Source organism: Puma concolor, chromosome D2 (genome assembly GCF_028749965.1).
Source record: "Puma concolor isolate L17-30 chromosome D2, mPumCon1.1.hap2, whole genome shotgun sequence".
Classification (NCBI taxonomy): Eukaryota; Metazoa; Chordata; class Mammalia; order Carnivora; family Felidae; genus Puma; species Puma concolor.
Window position 1 is genome coordinate 68,718,214 of NC_141677.1, and position 17,734 is coordinate 68,735,947.

At 42.5% G+C, this 17,734-nt stretch overlaps 1 long non-coding RNA gene across 9 annotated transcripts in view; it reads left to right on the forward strand.

The window, feature by feature from the left end:
* The window catches only part of LOC147576156 (uncharacterized), a 39,887-nt gene extending 22,494 nt beyond the window's left edge, over positions 1-17,393 (forward strand). For 6 of the 9 annotated variants that reach the window (XR_015241818.1, XR_015241820.1, XR_015241812.1 and 3 more), the window contains exons 5-7: positions 8,664-8,882; positions 12,113-12,163; positions 16,775-17,393. This is a non-coding gene — a long non-coding RNA (uncharacterized LOC147576156). The remainder of the gene's footprint in view (positions 1-8,663; positions 8,883-12,112; positions 12,164-16,774) is intronic. The other 3 variants (XR_015241817.1, XR_015241813.1, XR_015241814.1) reach the window with 3 other exon arrangements.
* The last annotated feature ends 341 nt before the right edge of the window (positions 17,394-17,734 follow it).

Here is a 17,734-nt window from a genome sequence, read left to right on the forward strand (position 1 = left end):
GACCATGCATGGGAATGAAAACTACCAAATTCAGGATGGTGTTTTTATCTGGGGAAGAAGAAAGGGCCATTGGGATCAGAGAGTAGTACGCAGGAGGCTTTCCACTACATCTGTAATATTTAACATATACATTTATTTATTTTAAAATATGTAAGTTCTCTCAAGGCCTCCTTTGTAAACCTTAGGAAAATGTACCCAACACCTCACAGGCGTGGCTTGGATACCACGTTACTAGAAGATGCCAACACAGCCCCACATCAGGGCTTATAACTTTGGAGCCAAATGCCCCCCTTCAGTCAGTGGTCCTCATACGGGACATAATCTGTATGACCGTGGGTGAATGTACCAGCCTGACAACATCAAACAAACAAACAAAGCCATCTTCTCCTCCTTCCTTGCATCTCAGAGTCAAAGGGTGAGATCTTTCTTCTGCCCGAGGCAAACCCCTCCAGCTGGGCTGAGCTGGGCTCATCCCTCCTCAACTTCCCTCTGTCATTAACCCCTCATCCCTGCAGCTCCAGCCTTGCTTCCCTACATGCTCTTTCTCCCAGCCTTTGACCCTGTGTTTCTATTTGCTGCTACTCCATCCCACTGTGGTCTGGTTTTCTCTTTCACCACATCACTGAAATCACTCTTATCCATAAAGTCACCAAGGCCCTGTAACCCTCAAAGAGAGGGAGCCACTCAGCAGTTCTTGCCTCACTTGATCTTTGCAATATTTGGCACCTTCCTTGGAAAACTCCTCTTTTGGCTTCTGTGACATTATTGTCTCTTGGCATTTCCTTCCTTTGGCTGCTAGTCTGTTTTCATGGCTCTTGTTCTACCTCCCAGCTTGTGAATGCTAGTGTTCCTAATTCACCTCTGCTTCTTCTCACTCTCAACATTTACTTAACAAATATTTATTGAACCCCTACTGGATGTTAGGTGCTTTTCTCAGTGCTAGGGATTCAGCAGTGATAAGGCCTTGCCCTCATGGAGCTAACATTCCCGTGAGGGGAGACTGACAGCAACGGTTTAAAAAATAGAACTAGGGTCACCTGGGTGGCTCAGTTGGTTAAGTGGCCGACTTCGGCTCAGGTCATGATCTCGCGGTCCGTGAGTTCGAGCCCCGCGTCGGGCTCTGTGCTGACAGCTCAGAGCCTGGAGCCTGTTTCAGATTCTGTGTCTCCCTCTTTCTGACCTTCCCCTGTTCATGCTCTCTCTCTGTCTCAAAAATAAACGTTAAAAAATTAAAAAATAATAATAATAAAAATAAAAAATAGAACTATAATATTTACATGGTGATAAATTCCATGGAGGAAAATAAAAGAAAGTAAGGGGATACATGTGCCAAAGGAAGGGACCAGTTGTATTTGTTGTACAGCGAAAGGTCAGGAGAGCCTCAATTAAAAATTGACTTTGGGGCTGACACATGAAGGGAGTAAGAATTGTGAGCCTGTGGATATTTGGTGGAAGATCATTCCATGCAGAAGGAACAGCAAGTGCAGAGGCTCTGGAGTGAGAGTGTTCCAGTTTGGGACATATTGAGTTTGAAAGGCCTATTATACATTTAAGTGGAAATGCCAAGAAGGATATAGATATAGATATAGATATAGATATAGATATAGATATAGATATATCCTTTCTAGAACATAAGCTCCATTCGAACAAGAGCTTGTAAAATAGACCAAGGTCCCGCCAGCTAAAGGGAGGAAATCCAAGAGAAAATAATGTCATAAGGAAGGTGTCAAATGTTGCAAAGATTGAGTAGAGGGACTGCAGAGTGGCTCTGTCTTTAAAATTTAGAGGACCTTGGGGCGCCTGGGTGGCTCAGTCGGTTGAGTGTCCGACTTCAGCTCAGGTCACGATCTCACGGTTCGTGAGTTCGAGCCCCGCGTCAGGCTCTGGGCTGGTGGCTCAGAGCCTGGAGCCTGTTTCCGATTCTGTGTCTCCCTCTCTCTCTGACCCTCCCCCATTCATGCTGTCTCTCTCTGTCTCAAAAATAAACATTAAAAAAAAATAAAAAAAAAAATTTAGAGGACCTTTCTGACTTTATGGATGATAGTCATTTCGTATATATGTGTGTGTGTGTATGTATATATATATATATATATATATATATATACGTGTGTGTGTGTGTATATACATATATATACGTACATATGTATATATACACATATATATGCACATATATACATATATATACCTATGTGTATACATATATATATATACGTGTATACATATATATATACATGTATATATATATATATACATGTGTATACATATATATATATATATATATAATAAAGTAGATTTGGGCAGGAGCAGGTTTGTTAGAAGTGTGAGAGAGTGAACCAAGAGTTTAATTTGGACTAGGTTAAGTGATAGTATTTTAAAGATCAACATGGAGATGTAAGTAGGTACTTGAATTTATTTAAGAAATTGTTTTGTTTTGAGAGAGGGCACAAGTAAGCAAGGGGCAGAGAGAAAGGGTGAGAGAGAATTCCACAAGTTGCAGAGAGAGAGAGAGAGAGAGATAAGCGGGGCTTACCTGAAGCGGGGCTTGTGCTCACCCGAAATGGGGCTCGGGCTCACCTGATGCTGGGCTTGAGCTCACCCAAAGCAGGGCTCAAACTCACAAACCGTTAAATCATGGCCTGAGCAGGGCTCGAGCCCACCCAATGTGGGGCTTGTGCTCACCCAAAGTGGGGCTTGAGCTCACCTGATGTGGGGCTCGAACTCACAAACCTTGAGATCATGACCTGAACGAAAGTCCGATGCTTAATTGACTGAGCCACGCTGCTGCCCCTATTTAAGAAATATTTGTTGGGCACCTGGAATTTCATGTCTGTTAATAGCAGAATAGTTTATATTGGATTAACCCTTTTGCAAATAAAAATTATAAACTCTGGATGAAAAAAATTACCTAAAGGCATTAAAGAGAAACCAAACTAGAAACTAGAGAAGAGTTGACACTTAGATGGCACTAGATGAGTTACTGTTTGTTTTTTTAATGGCTTTTTGCCTCAGGGCAAGCACCAGAAAATGTCATGCTGGGGCACTTAGAATATGGATAGAAACCCACAGTTTTGATGAATTTATTTGAGGAATTAGCAGACAGAGTTTGAGGCTATCACAGCAACTGGAAAATGGTAGTGGTAGTGGAATACCCTAGAAGGGAGAGAATTGCAGAGGAGAGGTTCCAGATTCTGTGCATTAAGTTTTCCCAAGCTCTAGCTGATCTCTGAACTACACACATGTGAGGGCAGACTTCAGTCAGTCCAACAAATGACGAAAGAACTGAATGGAAATTTTAATCATAGAGGAGAAAAATTCAGTAACCAAGTTAGCACTTTAGTAAAATAAAAAATTCAAAGCTTAGCATAACAAAAACCATAGTCTCTATAATGTGCCATTTACAATGTGCAAGCACAATACAAAATTACTAGATAATCAAAAAAGCAGAAAAATGTGACCCATAATCAAGAGAAAAGACAATAGATGGAAATTGATCCTAAGATGAGCAGAAATCAGAATTAGGACACAGTTCTTTTAAACTAGCTATTATAAGGGATAAAAACTGGTGCAGCTACTCTGGAAAACAGTATGGACGTTCCTCAAAAAATTAAGAATAAAACTACCCTATGACCCAGCAATTGCACTACCAAGTATCCAAAAAATACAGAAGTGCTGTCTCAAAGGGGCATATTCATCCCAATATTTATAGCAGCGCTATCAACAATGGCCAAAGTATGGGAAGAGCCCAAAGTATGTCCATCGACTGATGAATGGATAAAGAAGATGTTGTATATATATACAATGGAGTATTATTCGGCAATCAAAAAGAATGAAATCGTGCCATTTTCAACAACGTGGATGTAACTAGAGTGTATTATGCTAAGTGAAATAAGTCAGTCAGAGAAAGACAAATATATGATTTCACTCATATGTGGAATTTAAGATACAAAACAGATGAACATAAGGGAAGGGAAGCAAAAATAATATAAAAACAGAGAAGAAGACAAACTATAAGAGACTCCTAAATACAGAGAACAAACAGGGTTGCTGGAGGGGTGTTGGATGAGGGGAAGGACTAAAGGGGTGAGGGGCACTAAGGAGGACACTTGTTGGGATGAGCACTGGGTATGATCAGTGCTCTTGTATGATCATTAGCACTTGGGTAGACCAGCTGGCTTAAATTGGGAGGGCAGTCTTTTTCAGTGAAATTATTTTTGGACTCTTTTCAACTGTAGGTGGTAGACTACCCTTATTTGCTTTTTATACCACTTTTTATGGAATAGTACTCATGCCCACCATTCATATTCCTGGGGCCTTTGCTTCTGAGCTAGATTTAGTAGGCCCTTTTATGAGTCTAACTAAAATGGGTTTTAGCAACTCATTTGCCAAAACAAGGTCTAAATTTCTCCAAAATATTATCTTTTGTTTGCAGTCCTTTTCAGCTCATCAGCAATTACTGATTTCAGATCCACCATGTAGGGAGATGGTTCTCTCTGAACATAGAGACCAGCTCAAACTGGGAAAGCCGGGACCCACAGAATGGTTGGACTCTCACGGCTGTACAGGTGTGAGTCACCCGTAACTTTGTAGAGAGGCCTTTGCTCCTGCCGCACCCCTACATCAGCTGCTCTTTGCTTCTGCTCACCTTCCATTTGCCAGAGCTGGCTGGGTAAAGGACTGGAAAGTGGGCAAGCCAGAACTCACCTCTGCTCTTGCTGCTTTATACCAGTCCTCTTCTCGGTGGCCTACTGTTCTCCTCCTAGGAGCTTCCAGAAAAAATTATTATCTTACAAAGTTTATAGTATGCCCCCTACTTGAAAAATATGCACATATTTTGGGTGTTTTCATTGCTAAAGCTAATGACCAGATTAGTATTTTCTGTAGACACCTCTTGATTTACTTAGTGTTCTTGCTCTGAACCCACTTAACAGATAACAGAGGGAGGGTTCTTGAAACCTGGGAGAGGCAATATTCCTCCAGAATGTCCAACCCAAGCCACACACAGCAAGTCTGTTGCCAACTCTCTACCTCTCAGAAACTCCTTTAGGATGACAGAGATCCCTTTAAAGTTCACTAAAAAGCAATTCAGATGCAGCAGAAGTATCAACAACAAAGATATACCAAAGAAGGAAAATAAGTTGTCAAGAACAGTGAGTAATGGTAGAGTTAAAAAAAATCAATATCTTTCCACATATTTCTATGCATGGGGTGCATCCATCAAAGTGAGTGGGTGACATTTGTCCCAGCCTAGCTGAGCCAGCCAGTGCTGCATGACTCACCTTCTGTGCTATCAGCAAACCACCAAGCCTCTTGCCTGGGAGTTAACAGACTCACTAAAAGGAAACTCTATTCCAAATCTGTCATTAATTGCATCTTTAAATGTAATCCACCTGCCAGCCAATTTACAAATTTCCTCCATATTCTCCAAGTTACTTCTAACTTTCCTCCCGATCACTTTTGCAGCCTAGCTGGATTTGATTGGGTTTATCTTAGTTTGCTTTGAGGAGGAATTGATATATCTCCCGTCTCTAAGAAGATCATTGTTTCTCCCTCACAGAGGTCAGGTAGAGCAGAGAGGTGATCTCATAGGGTTTTTCCACCCAGTGATTCTGATTTTTAAAACAAATATGTGAAAGCCCCAATCATTGCCTCTTAAAATCCCCTTTGTGCTCAAAGAGGAAGCTTGGTGAATAGTTCCAGCAAAGTATCAGGAATATCTGATAGCACTGATTCACCGAGTTTTGGAAACAAACCTCAGTTTCTCCAATTATGGGTTCAAGATGAGAAAACTTCCCTTTCTCACGTACCAACGAGGTAGCAATGCAGAGATCAGCCTGTCCTCTGACAAACATGAGACATGAATTGACACGTGTACCAGCTTTTTCCACCCCATCTCATGCTGTGCCCTTATGACTACATGGTTTCCCTGGGTTCTCTATTCAAGTCTTATTCATCCTTGGAGGTCCCCCTTTCTCTCAGGAACTTTTCCCAACTTACTGGCTCAGAGGGAGCTTTTCTTCCCCTGAACTGCTCTGGCACATATGCCAAAATCTCTTATACAACATGTGGTGTAGGCTTTCCAGGGTAGGGACTGTGCTGTATTCTTATTTGTCCACTTATGGGACGGAAGTGCTTACCTTACAGCACTGGTGTGCAATGTAGGGCGGGCATCAGAATCGCCCGTGCAGCTTTTAAGATATTACCAATGTTCAGGCCCCATAACAGACCTTCTGAATCAGAATCGCTACTTAGGTGAAATTACAGATCTTCCTCAAGTTATGGTGGCGTTACATCCCAGTAAATCCATTGTAAGTTGAAAATATCGCAAGTAGAAAATGCATTTAATATACCTAACCTACAGAACATCACCGCTTAGTCTAGTCTATCTTAAACATGCTCAGAACACCTACATTAGCCTATTGTTGGGCAAAATCATCTAACACAAGTGTGTTTTATAATGAAGTGTTGAATATCTCATGTCATTTATTGAATACCATACAGAAAGTGAAAAAAAGAATGGTTGTATGGGTACAGATTGATTACAAGTGTAGCAGCTGTTTATTTTCATCATCACATGGCTGATGGCATCATGAGAGATGGTATGGTATATGGCTAACCTGGGAAAAGATCAAAATTCAAAGTATGGTTTCTACAGAATGCATGTTGCTTTCACACCATTGAAAAGTTGAAAAATCATAAGTCACACCATCGTAACTTGGGGGCTGTCTGTATATAGACTCTAGATTTGCATCAAAAATCTTGTGATGGCTGCCCCCTGACCCCATCTCCAGGTCACTGGCTCCTACCCCCTTTATTTCTTACAGAACCTCCTTGTGTTCAGAGAGTCACCCTTCCTCAACATAGTTCCCTTGCTTCAGAGGAAGCCCCCATCACCTTAAGTGTGAGGTCAGGGGCTGAATAATCTGAAGCTAAATCCATGATTCAGGAATAGGCATGTGACCCAACTGTGGTCTCTGAGAGAAGCAAGAGGAGGGCTGAAGACTTCTGGGAAGGGTCTTTCTCTTGTAGGAAGCTTTACTTTTTCCTGCTGTTACACTAGTTGTTACTGGCAGCCACTCTGTGCTCTTTCTCACCTGCCTCTCCCTCTCCTCCGGAGGGAACAAGTCTTAGGATGAAGCTGTGAAAAAACCTGGATCCTTGGTGGTAGATCAAGCAAACCTGAGTTCATTGAAATCTGGACTGCCACTTATGTGCACTAATAAGTGCCTCATTGTTTAAGACAGTTCTGTTACTTGTGGCTGAAATACTCTCCTAGATACTCTTGTTTTTATTCCTTCAATCCCAGGTATCACCTGGCACAATGTCCTCTTTAGTAAATGCTCAATAAGCATTTGTTGAATGAATGAATTCACAGTCATTGAGCACCTATATATGCCAAGTACTGGAGATGAAGTAGTAACTAAATAAAGTCCCAGTTATCATGGATTTTATACTCTGGTGGAAATAAAACTGCCTTTTGTGGATCAGGTTAGCAGCCTCTGTAGAGAAATAAACTTTGTTTCTGTTTGTGCAAGTAGATGGGTTCAACCAACATAAGTGGTTAGAATGGGAACACTTGTGCCAAAGGCTCACTGCTTAGGAATTCACCTGACCACCAGAGTGACTTTCTGCAGTTAAAGAAAAAGGAAATAACAAGTGGGATCATGAAGAATGCTTTGTCCCCAAGTTCATGACTCAGAGGAAAAACTACAGTGCTCTTATTACCATATCTCAGCCACAGAGCATAAGACACGTAATTGCAGAGGACCAAATGGGAGTAACAATCTGAAAGGGTTAGGAAAACTCTATTTTACTAAATAAATGGAATTTGAAGAAGGGAAAACATGACCTACTGAGTATCAGTCTGTGAGTATATGAAAGGTAATCACAAGGTAGGTGAGGATCAACTCACATCTAGCTCTTCCCTCTGTGTGATGCCCATTGCTGAAGATTAAGGGAGGAATCACCTGCTGAGGGAAATGCCTGATGTGAAGGCAGACTTTGGGTAGCAACAGGCTTGGTCAGAAGGCAAATTCAGAGGGGTGGGTAGGAAGGAGCAATCCAACAAAATGAGTTGAGGGGCAAAATCCGGAAGACTAACAGTGACGCAAGGCAAAGAGAAACATTAGACCTAGAAAGATGAGGGCTTCGTGGACCAGGGCTCAGGAACTTTGAGGCCAGAGTCAAGGACATTGACCCTCCTGTGCTGAGGTCAGGCCTTCATAGTAAACTCAGTACCAGCTGACAGGAGACTGACAAAGCATGACCCCTTTCAGGGTAGGAGGTGTCACAAAGGCCTTGTGAGATAAGGTACTCAGTGTAGTGTAAATATTCAGTGAATGAATGAGCTCATCAGGCTGCCCTGTAAGATGGCAGCAGCCAGACCATTCTTCTTCCTTAAGCATTGAAAGTATAGGTTCTTCTGGAACTGGCAAAAATTTCAGCTCTGTGAAACAAAAAGAATTGTGATGGACATCTTTTTCTTTTTTTTTTTTTTCCTCCCACAACTTTCATCTCTGCCCCCTGGTGATAGCACTGAAGTTTTTTGGGGGAGGCCAATCCTCCTCTTCCCCCAAACCATGGGGCCCAGGTGATGCCAATTCCCAATCACACTCTCCCATCTAGGAGTGGGTTACTTGACTAATTAGCATATTACTTTCCTCTAGACACAGTGATTGGTTCAGGGATGGGCATACAATCCAGGTTGGTCCAATGGAAGTCAATTCTGAGATCTTTGCTGGAAAGGCTGGAAGAGGCAGCTGTCTTTCTGCTGGGGCTGCTGAACTGTACAATGTAGAACCTAAGCACAGAGCTGGCAGGAGCCACTGCATGAAGAGGGCTTGCCAAGGGGAACCAATCCAAAGGAGAGCAGGGCTAAGAGAGAGGTAAGGAGAGATTGAAAGGCAATAATTCTGGCAATATAATTTTGAGTCTCTGGTACCAGCTATGCCTAAAGACAGGCCTACTCCTAGTCTTCTCTTTTACTATTGCTTAAGATAGTCTAAACTAGGTTTCTGTTACTTGCAACTTGGTGTCCTGAAATGATAAATAATGGAGACCATATTATGATAACTTGCTTTCCCATCTTCTCAGATAAATTGATGAGATCCAGCCAATCAACTTATATAGTGCTTTCTATTGCCAAATATTGTTCCAAGCACTGGGGATAAAACCATGAATACAACTGAGACCTTGCCTTTGAGGAACTTAACTTCCAGCAGGAGGAGACCACTATTAAACAAATCAACAATAAATACATAAGAAAAGTTCAGGTACAGATAGAATCAAGAATATTACATAGGATCATGAGCAGGGAAGCCAGGGAAGGTCTCTTGAAGGAGGTGGTGACATTTGAGATGAGGTCATAATAATAAGAGGCAGCCATTCAAAGACTAGGAAAGAATGCTCCCACATAAAGAAGAGTGGGGGAGCTGGGCAGTTCAGTCGGCTAAGCATCCCACTCTTGATTTCAGCTCATGTCATGATCTCACGGTTCTTGAGTTTGAGGCCCATGTCAGCTGTGCTGTCAGCACAGAGCCTGATTGGGATTCTCTGTCTTCCTCTCTTTCTGCCCCTCCCCCACTTGCTCTCTCTCAAAAATAAACATTAAAAAAAAAGAGCAAATGTAAAGTCCCTGAGATATGAATAAGACTGGCCTATTCGGGAGACAGGCAGTGAGTATGGCTGGAGTGTCCTGAGTGAGGGACAAGTGAAGAAAGAAGAGACTGGACAGGTAAGCTGGGGCAGCTCCTTAACCTGAGAGTTTAGGTTTTATTCTGAATGCAGTGGGCACTCACTGGAGTGTTAAGAGGATCGAATTTACCATTGTTGGGTGAAGGTTGGACTAAAGGAACACAAGAGGGAAGGAAGAAAGGCCTATCGGGAGATAACACAGTAGTCCAGGCAAGAAATAAAGGAGGGACCCTGGACCAGGGTTGGAGTATCCAAGATGGAAATGGAGACAGGTGGTGGATTTAGGATACATTTTGGAGGCAGAGCCAATAGGATATACTGATGGGTTACAAGTGAGGTGTGAGGAAAGGGATGATGCAAGCAGAATGATCAAGTTTTAGTCCAAGCAGTTAAGTGGATGATGGTGTCATTTACAAAAAGGAGAAATCTGAATTGGGGTAGAAAAGAATCCATACTTCTGTCTTAACTGTGTGGGACATTCAAGTAGAGGTCAAGTGGGCAGTTGGTTAGCCACACCTCGAATTCAGCAGAGATGTTTAGGCTAGAGATAGTTATTTGCATGTCATAGACATATGGATGGACTGGGGGAGGACACTCAACTAAAGAGGAAAAGATTGATGATCAAAAACAGCCCTGGGCCTGCACCAATGGGAGAAGGAGCAAAGGGAAATGAGAAACGGCTGGTGAAGTAAGAAGAAAACCAGACAAACATGATGACACAGAAGCTTAGACAAGTGTTTGGAGAACAAGAGAGTTGTCATCTAGGTTGAATGCTGACACTGAGATTAAGTAAGAGGAGGACAGAGAACTGGCTATTGGCTTGGGCCAGATGACCCAGATATGGGACTGTTTAGTGGAGAGATGAGGGCAAAAGTCACATTGCACTGCAACGAAGAGAAGAGAGCCAAAGGAGAACACCAAGGTGGTAACTTAAGGTTTGTAGGGCAGACACATGGAATGTATTGATAAGCCTTTGTTAGGGAGATGCTGTCTTTAAGAGTCAAGATATTTTTACAGTTTAGTTTAAATTTACATACAGTGAAATGTATATGCCCTAAGTGATGAGGTCTTTTTATTGAGGTAAAATTCACATCACGTTTTCATCACTCCCAAGGGAGACCCCATACTCCTTAATGGTATGGGGTTTTGAAACTTTTGGTATATACTTTCTTAATATATCATTTAATATGCTCCAAGTAAACATTTATTTTTTAGGTCTGAGTAGCTAAACGCCACATAATAAAACAGCTTTTTATTGAAAGAACATGGGCCAAGCCAAAGTAATCTGTGATGTTAGAAGTCAGCATCATGATTATCTTTGGGGAGGAGAGAGTTTGTAGTGAATGGAAGGAGAACACCAGGGGGGCTTCTGAGGTGGTCTGTTTCTGGCCTTGGGTGGTTGTTTCATGGATGTGTTCACTTCAAGATACTTGAATTCAAGTTGTATATTCATGATAGATATACTTCTCTGTTAGTATGCTTCAATTTAAATGTTTTAAAAAATAGCTAAGGAATCAGGAGGCCTGGGCTTCAGTTCCAATGCAGGAGATGGGTAGCTGTGTAATCCTGTGCAAGTCACTTAACCTCTCTGGACCTCAAATTGACTCAACTGTAAATGCATTGAGCCACATGCCCTTCAAGGTTCCTTCCACCCAACATGGTTCCACATGCAGTTTCCTTGATTTGAAGTCGGGCACTTGTGTTACTGAAATCAGCCTGCAGCCCTCACTGACCTTGACAGAGGGAGAGTCAAGCCTTTTTCATGTTCTTCCTTTCAGAAACTAAGTGTTGCAGCTGATGTCTCTGTGGTATCACTTGTCACTGGCAAGGCAGCTGTGAAGTTAATGATAGTGCAAATAAAAAGCTGCTAGTAATTAGACGGCTGGATGTTCAAGCATTATTGTTATTTTTTAAAAAATCAATTAGCTGAATAAGAAAATGCCATTGAGACAAACATTTATTTTTCTCCCTAGCAGAGCTCCAGCTGGGTAGGAGGATAATGTGGTCAATTCCAGAAGGGGAAAGTATGGTTCTGATATATTGGAAATTAATATATGTTTTTAGAGCCGCATAGAGGAAGATAGAGGCTTTCAGGTTTTTTTCTTTTTAAGTTTTTGTAAGGGAGGAAGAAGCTTCACGTAATTACCTGTGATTTGTACCCACTACTGCTTTATTAGCAAGCCTCTAGCTCTGGCAATGACCACATCTCCATTTCCTCCTTTTAGAAGGCCTTTTGTAAGAAAAAATGCTTTTAGGACATCTGGGGTTATTGATCAGTATTCCAGTCTCTGGGATAAGACCTGGGGACTCTATGAAACAAATAAATGAAGCAACAGAAATTTTTTCCTCTACTTCTCTTGTTCATTGTTCAAATAAATGCATTTAGCCAAGCAGGTAATGTAATATGGTTGTGTTTGTTTAGAGCTTTCTTCTCTTCTGAAGACTGCCTGGGTCTGTGTCCTGCATTAACCAGGTAATTCTGGGGCCAATTGTGGAAATTTACTGTAAAAGGAGATTCTGTTAGTACCCACCTCAGGGTGTATGTGTTTGTATATGTATGCACACATGTGTGCACACACACACATGAATTAGTTTGCATAACCCAAGGAAAATACTTTGCTCAGTGCCTGACATGCAACAGGCAATCAGTAAATAGTAGCTATTTTTACTCTGGGGGAAAAAGAGGTAGTTCTTATGCCTGTGGGGAAGGGGCAGGGAAGCATCAAGCAGCAGAAAGTGGATCCAACTGTTTTCTTTTTGTGTGGCCTTGTGGACTCCTGCATATAAAGGCTCTCATGAGACCCCCAGTAGGGCTTTTAGACTTCTCTGCTGATCAGTTTTTAGTCCCTGCTTGTTGCACTTTTAGAACCACAAATAGCCCTGGAGAGAGGGAGTCAGAAGATGTGACAGTTCCCCAGCAATGGATGGTGACCACACCCCCTGCCGCAGCAGCTGGTGACACAGGCCTTTAGCATAATGGAAAGCATTTGGGGATCTATTTTTCTCTGGCTGCGTAGAGGATTACTCACCTCACTCCTCTGTGTCACAAGGAAAGGGGGGGCACAATAAATTGCCAAGGATGAGTCAAGCTTTAATAGAGCATCTCTGCTCTGACTGCTACTTCTTATGCACTCCTGAGATTCAAATGGCAAAGCAAAGTCTTAAACTCACGCTCTTTTTCTTCTTTCTTTTTGGGGAACAGTGGCAACTGGAGCTGTGCTTTTTTTCTTCTTTTCTTTTCTTTTCTTTTCTTTTCTTTTCTTTTCTTTTCTTTCCTTTCCTTTTCTTTTCTTTCCTTTTCTTTTCTTTTCTTTCTCTCTTTCTTTCTCTCTTTCTTTCTTTCTTTTCTTTCTCTTTTTTGGAACTGTATTTTGATTGTGTTCTTTCTGGGTTAGAGAATGAAGGAAAGTAATAGTCCCAGAGCTGGCTCTTCTAGGGCCTCTGTGAGTCTTGATCATGAACCCTGGCTGGTTTGGCCACTTCAGCTCTTACCTTCTAAAATGTCCACCCCCACCCGAGCATTTCCGCCTTCCCTTCCAGGAATGGCCATGGTCAGGCTGGCTCTGGATTAAAAATGAGTGTGGACAGTTTCTCCTTCCCTGACCAGTACACTGCTGTGGCTTCTTGGTGGATTTTCCCCCTATCCGCTGCTAGGTTTAGCTCAGTCAAGAAGCTGCTTAATTCCCACATGAGTGTACGTGCCACTGTCTATGGCTCCGACCTCCCTATAAAGCTCTCTCCTCAGGGTGGCATGGAGTCTTTCCCCTGAGTTGTCAAGGGAGAGGGATGCTAATGAGAGAGGAGACGTGATCGGTTTTATGATCATTCAGTGTTTAAGGTAAACACCATGTGTTTGCATATATTTTCTTATCCCATGTATGAAGCAGTGGAAAGATCAGAAAGAAATAGGTAGGGTCAGGTTTAGGGTACGGGGCAGGAGAAGAGAACAGATGACATTGTTGAGTTGATTAGCCAACTGGCAGGAGGCATATTTTGAACATCTCCAAAGACCGTAGGAAACAACACTGCAGAAAACATTGATTTTAACTGAACCTAGTGCGCTTGAGGTGAGCAGTTCCCAAACTTAGCCGAGCATTAGAGTCACAGGGAGCTTTCCGATGATACATGTTCTGGGCTGTGTGCCGGGGAATTCTGAGTCCCTGGTCTTGGATGAGAATCTTCATTTTAGAAGTTTTCCCAGGTGGTTTTAATGACCAGGTTTTTTAATTACTGACTTGGGCCACATTTTGAGGGCAGATAGTCACATGTTATCAACCATCAACAAGGCAGCTCAGGCTTCCTTCTAAACCTTTTGTTGTGAAATGTAACACACAAACAGAAAAGCATAGGAAATGGAAATGTGGCTCAAAGCAAACACCCAAGCATCAACATAGAACATTGCAAACAGATACGTTTTGGGTTTTTTTGTTTTGGGGTTTTTTTGTTTGTTTGTTTGTTTGTTTTTTGCAATATACAAAGTCTTGAAAATCTCCATGTTTATAAACCACTGGAGCTGTTCCATTTCTCCAGGATCTGAATTGCAAGCCTTGGGTTTTAGGTGTATCCCTGTTAACTCTCGAGCTTTTCTCTGACTTTTCACCCTCCATACTCTTGCACTTGGATCCTGTGATAAACCAGGCGTCAGAATGTTGTGTCACATCACCATTAGCTCCTCTACCTGCCTGAATATGACCTTGGACAAGGTATTTCACACTGCTGGCCCTTAGATTTCCTATCTATGAAATAATAAAAACAACAGAATCTACCCCATAGGATTTTTGTGAGCATTAAATTTATTGAGCAAACTCAATATTGCCTGGCAATCTGCAATTTTCCTGTCCTATCAGACCCTGTTTTCACTTGGCTCCTCTCTAAAACGTCTCTTCCCAGAAATTATCCCTGTGTACCAGAGGCTTGTGCCATTTCCATCCATATAGAGGCACACTCTCTTATCTCTTGTTTTAAAAGGAAACAAGCAAACAAAAAACCCTCCTTGAGCCCACATCACTCTCCTGCCATTACCTTATTTTTCTGCCTCTGTTCGCAGCATTTTTGTAATTACCATCTCTACGTGTTCACTCTATGTGGTCTCTGTGCTCTGCAGTTGGGGCTTCTGTTGTCCCTAAGCCACCGAGACCACACCTGTCAAGACAACCGAGAGTGTCTGCTTTGCCCCAGTCCAGCAATTACTGCTGTGTTCTGAACTTGGTTGGTCTTTCAGCAGCGTTTGACAGAGTCGACCATGCTGAGGGTTGGAGAGAGAAGCTTCCAAGTAGAGGGAACTGCAAGCCCAGAGGCTCTCAGAGGGGGAAAAGCTTAGTGGGCTCAAGAAATAAACAAAGGCTGGTGTGACTGGAGCCCAGAGAGGGAGGAGTATGAGCTGAGAAGGCAAAGTCTTCTTCGCCAAAGCATATGGCCCCTTGTCAACTGCAGTGAAGCTTCCGCATGGCACTTGGCACAGAGCAGGTGCTCAGTGTTAGCTATTATCACTGTTATTATTAAGATCTTCACAGTGCCGAGTGTGAGAAAGAGGGGGAGGTAGCTGGATAGGGAGGCAAATTAAAAGTCGCAGATCTTGAAGAGCTTACAGCCTATTGAGCGTCTAGATTATACCCGTCACATAGGTAACTGAATGAGAGCCCACAAACCGATTTCTTAATGGTATATTTGTTGTCATCACCCCTCCCTCTACCCACCCCCCCACTTTCTTGGTGAATTGCATCCCATTCTGTGATTCTTTCTGGATAATTAAGGATTAGCTTTTCACTTGAAAGGGAGAAGTGGGCTGTAAGTCCCACTGAAGAAAGAGATGACTAAGAAGCTTCCAACCATGAGATTACCATGTGGGCTGAGGACAGACACTGGCCCTGTGTCCTCCATGCTTTTCCAGACTACTGAAAGTAATCCCCTCCAAATAAATAATAGCTGCTCTGTTGTTTCATTTGGGCCAAGTTGCAAATTACACAAAAGAAATCAGTCTCTGGAAGCAGCCCTTTGGTTTTATGATGTGATACATGTGACCTAAAGCAGGTGTGTTTTTCTCCTCCTGGTGTCCTTGCCACACACCTTCCTACTGTGGGCATACCTGCAGGCATGCACACACACACTCAACACGCATTCAACATATAAACACACATATACACCATACTCAACTCACCCCCAGATATTTAATACATACACTCAACACAAACACATCTTTTTCACATCTAAAATTAATTTGCTTTCATTTCCAAACTCTGACGCTAGCAGAGTTCTTCCTCAAAATGATAAACCCCTAGAACATTCTTGGTAATGGCATGTAAATGAGTTAGATCACTATGTTCCCTGTTTTTGATTCTGGTAGACCATTCATATGGCAAGAAATATGCTAGGGAAGAATGTATTCCATTCTTAATCCGATTGTTTTGAGACTTTTGTGCTTGAGGACATTTTGTCATTATATTGGTTTTTTTGTGTTCCTCTTTGTCATGTCTGGAAGTTCAATATTCTTTTCTGTCACATGCCATTTCCAGCATCCCTAGCCTGTGAGATGTCTTTATCCTCTCCATCTTAGATTTGAAAGCATCTGTTGAGTGCCTGAATGTGTCTGGCTCAATATAGGTGCCTCACTTGAAGAAAACCTAATAAGGAGTATTAAAAGTCAAAGTATTTTTCTTATTTTTTAAAAATTTTCCTCTACATTAATAATCAGACTTTATTTCAGAACCTATCAATCTGCCACTGATGGAAATGGGGAAAAAAATTGTTCCATCACCCACAGATAGTTTGAGGAACAATTAAATAAACAACACTGAAGCCAAGAAATTCTATTCATGAAAAGACACACAAAGGATGAAAAAACAAGCCACATGATGGGGGGGGCGGGGGGGCGGGAGGGATGTTTGCAGCCTACTAATGGTTAAGGGAGCTTTAAGAATCAATTCAAATAAAAATGGGCCAAGAAATGAATACATTACATGAGAAATCCTAATGCCTGGTGAACAACTGAGGTGTGCCCCCACCTCACTATCAGCAGGGAAATGAATATTAAAACCACAGCAAAAGCCACAGATTATTAATAGAGATTAAAATTTCTGATTGACAGAAAGAAGTGTCATAATCCCAAATGTTGGTGAGGACACCAAGCATCAGGGGCTTTCTGGTGCGAAGACAAACTCCTCAGAGCCTTGCCTTTGGAACACTGACAGCATCCTCTGAAGCTGAACATAAAAAGCTTGACCCATGAACAGCAATTCTACTCCAAGCCCCAGTCCTAGGAACTGAAAACATGGTACAAACCCAATGAAGAAAGCAGCATGATTTGTGATGGTTGTAAAGTGAAAATAAGCCAGATGACCGCCAATAGTGGACTGGATAAGCAGATGGTGTGCCATTCACACTATGGAATAGTTGACAGCAGCAAAGACCATTGAGCCACAGCTTCTGACAATGACATCGATGAGGCTCACAGACTGTACCATCCATCCATTCGGACATAAGACACTCCAGGGTCAGACTCTCCTGTAAATTCAGTAGCTTCCTAGTGCTGGAGTTAGTCCTGTCTGCAGAGCCCATGCCTACTTGATTCCCAGACATCTTGGGGGTGAGAGAGGGTCCCTGAAAGGGTCTTGGATGAGAGGAGTCCTGCACTCCCCTGGGCATTGCTGTGATTGTTCTTGTTGCTGCTGTTGAGAACATTTGGCCTGCTGGTTCTTGAATCATCATAGGTGCTTGTTCGGTTGATTCATATGTCCCTCCTGCTCCTCATAGGCTGAGTACCTGCCCCTCTCAAAGTGTTTCCCTGGCTCCTGGTCCCTGCTGTGGACCCTGTGTTCCTGGTGCCACCTCCTCGGGGGTCTGGGGAAGGCACAAGGCCCATGAAATGCCTAGGTTCTTACAGCCTTCACTCCTCTGTTCCTGCCCCTTGAGCTTGGTACATTTTTTTAAAGATTTTTATTTTTAAGTAATCTCTATACCCAGCATGGTGCTCGAAGCCAGAACCCTGAGAACGCAAGCTCCACCAACTGAGTCAGCCAGGTGCCTCGAGCTTGGTGTATTTTTCATT